Raw genomic sequence first — 6,266 nt, forward strand, 5'->3', positions numbered from 1 at the left:
TTATATAATATTATTATTATTATTATTATTGACTGGACCAAAATAGTCAAACATAGACACACAAAATGTGTGATACAAAATCGAGGCGCTAACTTTAAATACAGTGATTTTGACATTCTTCACTTAGACGGTATATTAACAGTTGCCAAAATATATTTGGCGACCCATTTTAGCATTTTGCAGAGAAACAAAGAGAGAGATGTTATCTGGTATTAGGTTACAAGACGTGGACACTGTGAATTTTACATTATTGAGCGACAGTGAACACGCCACTGCAGATGTCACTCAGTACCACGCTGCTTTCGATCCACATGCGGTGCACTTGAAAACAATAGTTAAATATTGTAAATTGTAAAATACTCTGAGTATGGGCGCAGCCCTCTAAGGCCATCGCTATTGGGTTAAGAGGCGAAGCAGGATGAGTCAATGCCTCACTGGCCAATGCGGTACCACCAAGTACAGACCCACCTGCCCAGAGGCAACATAATAAGCCACCCGATCCCCCGCAGCCTGTGGCATTGGTGTCACTGTGCGAGCAATCGGCAATAGTGCAACATCGGAAGGCAGAGAACCGACCCATGCTTAAAAGGCCGGGCCTCGTTCAAATGCAGCCTTCTTTTCCTCCGTTTGGAGGATGGGGGTTCCCGCAGCTGTGCAGGTGCAGACGAGGTCACGACAGCAACCGCATCAGCTGTGCACAGAGCAGGGCCAACGTGATCAGCGGCCGCTCCCCACTGTCCGGATGGGAGAAAAGCACCGCGCACTCACAGAGGACAATCACTCAGACAAAACGCTCAGTACTGAGTGAGTCAATGAGAAGCGGGAGACATCCCGCAGGTAGAAACGGACGAAAGAGAACGGGGAAGACCAGGAGGCCGCCATGCAGATGTCATCCACCTACATTCCACTGTGCAACGCCACAGAGGAGGAGACGACTCTCGTGGATTGCGCCCTGATGCCGTCCAGGGGAGATACACTGGCTGACACATAGGCCTATGATCTAGCCTCACACAGCCGGGGAGACAGGCGCTGCACCGACAGGGGAAGCCCCTTGGACTGTTCCCTGTAGTGCGCTGTGAACGGCACCTGACAGCTGTGTGCGCTACGTAGCAGGACAGCACGCACATCGGGCAAAGGAGGTGAGATGTAGCTTCATCCTCAGAACCCTTGGGGGGGAGGAAAGAAGCCCGAGAGGGTAATCACTCGTGATCGGTGCAAGACAGTAGAGCTACCGTCACCCTGTATCCAGGGACACGAGCAGCCAGATCGCTGAGCCTCTTGGCCGACATCAGAGCAACGAGCAGAGCAACCTTGGCCGAAAGGAACCACAGTTCTGCTGTCTCCAAGGGCTCGAAAGGGGCTTGGGTCAGGGCGCGTAAAACTAGTGCGTCAGGCAGCGACACCGGCCTGTACCTCCACACCCACTTCAGGAAACCATTTGGGGGAGTAAGAGGACTGAGTAGAAGTGATTCCTGGATGGTACACACCACCGCCAGGGAGAGACTTGAACCCTTTAGATGCCGCCACTCTGTGGCCAGACCCACAGGGGGCTGGCTGCTGAGTGAGAAGCAGATAACTACTGACCGCACCTCCCGCCTGAGAGAGGGCATCCCCCCTCCAGGGGAGTTTCCACAGCTGACCCGACAGCAGTCGCGGGGAAGAGCGACCACCTCTTCACTGGGGCAAAATTTTCCGCCAACGTGGCTTGGAGATAATTAAAGTATTGATAGCCCATTAGTAATATCTGCATCTAATCATCGTGTACTTAAAGTTACAGTTAAATGAGCCCCCATCCTATACAAAGCCTTTAACAATAAGACAACCAATAGATGGGGCAGCCCTTTGTTGTGTTTTTGTGTCTCTGTCCTGCCCTGTCACCTTTCCAGTCTTCACAAAATTACCATTTCTTTTGTTTCTCTGTGATTAGGACAATTTTGGAGAAAATGGGCCTGTGGGGGAAGGTGACTTCACTCCAAGCAAAAAGTGGGACAATGATGCAAGTATTTATGTGTGATTTAAAATTTATATATTCTGTATAAATTTTTTTAATAATTTTTGTGTAAAACGTTCACTGTGTAGCATGAAGGGAAGTACAAACTGAATTTCATCTTACAACCCTGTTTTGTCTTCATGGATGAGGTGTTGGGACAGAGGCATTCCACCATATCGTAATTGCCTCTATGCCTGAGGGCCAATTACTGCAGTGGCTGACCAGGAGGAGGAGGAGGAGGAGGAGGAGGAGGAAAGCCAGCTGAGAAAGAGAAAGAGACAGAGAGGACGACCTGCTTCAGCTGTTTAAGGAAGACATGAGGTTGCAGAGAGAGGCAGAGGAGGGGAGAGCACAGGAGAGCAGAGAGAGGATGGACAGGCTGTTCTCTCTATTAGAGAAACTTGTAGATAAATAATCTATAAATAATATATATATTTATTAATCAATTAAAATAAAATATTTGTTCAATAACAAAACATTGTTCAATAACATAACATATTTACAACATTTATTCTACTAAGCAGGGAGATGGTGATGCTGCTGGACCTGGATGGGCTGCCACAATAACGCTTGCAGGAAGATGGCCCGGAACCTGGTCTTCATCATCCCTGGAGTGACGGCAAGGCTGCCACACATTGTACGGAGAGATGAGGGGGAGTGGGATGAAATGCGGGTAGAGTGAACTCCTGTACAGTGGGCTGTAGCGGAGCACTCTGGAGTCGTGGACCGACCACGTAAATGTCAGCCGCCAGGGGCAATTCAGGGTTCAGTATCGTGCCCAAGGACAAGGACACTTCGACATGCAGCCTGGGGGGACCGGGATTGAACTGCCGACCTTCCGATTAACAGCCAACCCGCTCTGCCCGCTCCTGAGCCACAGCTGCCCCGACACGTAGGTGTCAATGAAGCGGCCCTGATGGTCACAGATGACCTTGTGGCAGGATGATGGATGGAAACAGTTTCTTGTTCCTGTAGCACTGACCATCAGGTTCGCTCGGTGGCTTGATGTAGACATGGCAGCCGTCGATTGCTCCAGCTGCTTTAAAAAAGGCTCTGTGTCGTGCCAGCCCTGCAAACCCACGGGATATCGGTTGTAACTCATCCTGGGTCTTCGATAGGTGGATGACCTTGTGGCGAATGGCCACCACCTCCTCAGTGACTCTGTGGACGATGCAGTGGACAGTGGATCAAGGCATTGCAAACTCTCTGGAGACCACCCTGTATGATGCCCCACTTGCCAGCCAGAAGAGAAACACCAGCATCTCAATCGTGGCACCCCATCTGTGTCTCCGTTCCTGGTTTAGGAGGCCTGAACTATCTCGTTGTACTGATAAGTTGCACACAGTTAAATTTGAATTTTCAAGTACTTCCAACATTTCAAGAACCAACAAGAGCAGATAAGAGACGTTTCAAAAAGAAAGAGAATACATCTGATGAATAAATTACTTGAGAGGTTAAAACATGAAAAAAGTGTTTTTACCTCAAGGAGTTGATATCTTATTTCTTCAAGCCTGACAGCTACGTGCTTATCAACGATGTTGTACACTGGTGAGGGAGTAGCCTATCCACATGTAGCTGTCACACAACTGTCTCCATTATGGCAAGACGCTGCTTTTTATGCCGCTCAGCATCACCAACAACGCCGTAAAAAGTGGTGTTGTCTTAAATGATGATGATCTCCAGTGAGTTTTACCAAAGGATAGAGCAGTGGCTGTGTGGTTGTCCTGCATACGGGAGATCTGGGTTTAAATCCTGATCAGGGCAAACATTTAGTAACGGTCCCCAAGCTTTCGCTGCGATTGTACCCAGCGTGCCCATTATGTAGCACCGATTATCACGCTATTTGTTTGGGAAGCCTAAAGTAAAACCCAAGTATGAACTTCGGTAGTATTTTATCACCCTTACAATTCACTAATTATGTAATTAAATTGAATACACATTTTCAAAAAAGTATTGTGTCTGTAAATTGCATGTAATCAACTATTGCTTGTAACTAAATCAAGCTAGCAAGCAAGTCAACAACGAGCAACTGAAATCAACATGTTTAAAACAAGTGTAGAAGAAAATGTTAATCTATTAAAGAGGTGGTATTATGGTTTTAGGCTTTTTCCCTCTCCTTTATTGAGTTATATATCTTTTTTTGTGCATGTAAAAGGAGTGTAAAGGGAGTTCCCATCTCCCACAGAAAACACAAATCTGAACTGCCTGAAAACAGCTTGTTTGTAGTCCAGCCTCTACTTCTCTTTCTTGTGACATCACAATGAAAATAGGTGTCATAATGCTCGCTGAGCTGACCAAAAAGCCCTCAAAAACACCGGTGGAAAAACACTGAGCTCCAGCACACCTCTCCTCTCCCTTCCAAACACTAGCTACTCTCCAAGCAGTCAGTGGACATAAAGTTGTTACTGTGATGTAGAGACAGAGCTCAGTTAAAACTTTATGGATGAAAGATACTTTTGTTACAGATTAATAACTTCTCTGCTTCTGATTTGCCATTACTGGCCTTGCGCTGACCTGCCCTTCTCTGCTTCTGATTGGCTAGTAGTCCTTAACTAGGAACTGCATGTGCAACTCCCAACAAAGATCATGTAGAGACAAGATGTATCACTCCATAGCTAAAACGAAGCCTTCAGCACACAGTGTGAAAAGAGGACCTGCAGCAATGTGCAGTATGACAGAAAATATGTTGTTTTTTGAAAATGAAACCATGTAAACCTGTTCTGGTATAATCCCTGAATAAGATTTTGAACCTGAAAATGAGCATAATACCACCTCTTTAACCTAATAAAAACCACCACAGTTATACAAATATTTACCTTTTGGAGGACAATGCAACTTATATAACAGAGTTTTGGTCATTTGAATTAATGTCATTCAACCTGCACTACCATGTCATGTGACTCGGGGTTTTTATTATAGTTTTAATCATTTTAACATTATTTTGTGGTTGCTTGGTTATGTTGCGGACATAACAAAGCAAGCACAACATAATGTTAAAAAAATTGCCCTGCATAACAAGAGTTTCCAGCACATTTGACTTTTTCCCTAATTTTCCATGTGTTTTTTACAACTCAAAATTTGGTCAGCTGTTTTCCAGGACGCATGGGAATCCTGAAGACTAAACTGCACTCCAACCTTAGTTATCCACAGTATTTCTTCAGTAAAGAAAACACTGTACTTATTCAAACAACAAGTTATTTATTTAGCCTTGCACTGCACACGACCTGGGACTGTCTTCAAACAACTGTGTGAAGATATTACCAACAGGACAGGCTCAATACTTCTGCCGACTGGGTGTACACAATGGAATGAAAGACTATTAAAAATATTTACACAATACTCACAGGTATTGTGTAAGAAATATTGTATTGTAGTGTACACGTTAGTTGATTATATGCAAGGGACAGACAATATTTTTTTGAAAATGTATATTTCATTTAATTATATAATTAGTAAATAGTAAGGGTGATAAAATACTACCAAAGTACATCTTTTAGGCTTCCCAAACAACTACAGAATGGGCACGCTGGGTACAATCGCAGCAAAAGCCTGAGGACTGCCCAGTTGTTGTCAAAGGAGGGACAGGCACTTCTTTAATTGTTGGTGGTTGTTTCTGAGCCATTGTGCTAAAGTTATTGTTTAATTGAGTATTGAGCATGTGCGAGGAGAGGGGCTGTGTAACGTGTGCATGAGCAGTGATTGACACAGAGTTAGAGATGTTCCTGACTGATTGTTTTGACCACATGGCATTAGGAGCATTGGTAGGAGCCAGAGGATCCTGACAGATTATCCGTTTAATGTAGCCTACTACTGGCTGGATATAGTGAGTTTTGGCAAGTAGGACAAAAAGTTATGTTTCTTCTGATACATCCCACATATACCCACTAAATTTCTAGATATTAAGGTTAATCTAGTATTTGAGTGTTCCCTGTGTGTGCACATCTAATCTAGTCCCTCTCTCATCATTTGAAAAAAACACTCTTTTCTTTGAGCAGTTCTTCAATTATCTCACCCTTTGCATCTGTTCTTATTCTTTATTGCCTTATGATCATTCATCTCTTTAATTTGTATAAACCACCTCAAATCTACTTTCCTACAAGGATTGTAATAATTACATATTCTCCCACACTTGTCCATATACTATAAAGTTACAGTCTCATTTCCAACACTCACGTCTCTAAATGTAAAGTCTTCTGATAAATATCGCACATCCATCTCACCTGACAGAAATACATCTGAGTATTGTGTTTCAGGTTCACAAATGACAGCTACATAC

This window comes from Micropterus salmoides, unplaced genomic scaffold (genome assembly GCF_014851395.1).
Source record: "Micropterus salmoides isolate LMB-PRFRI ecotype aquatic unplaced genomic scaffold, ASM1485139v1 Ms_hic_scaffold_7, whole genome shotgun sequence".
Lineage (NCBI taxonomy): Eukaryota > Metazoa > Chordata > Actinopteri > Centrarchiformes > Centrarchidae > Micropterus > Micropterus salmoides.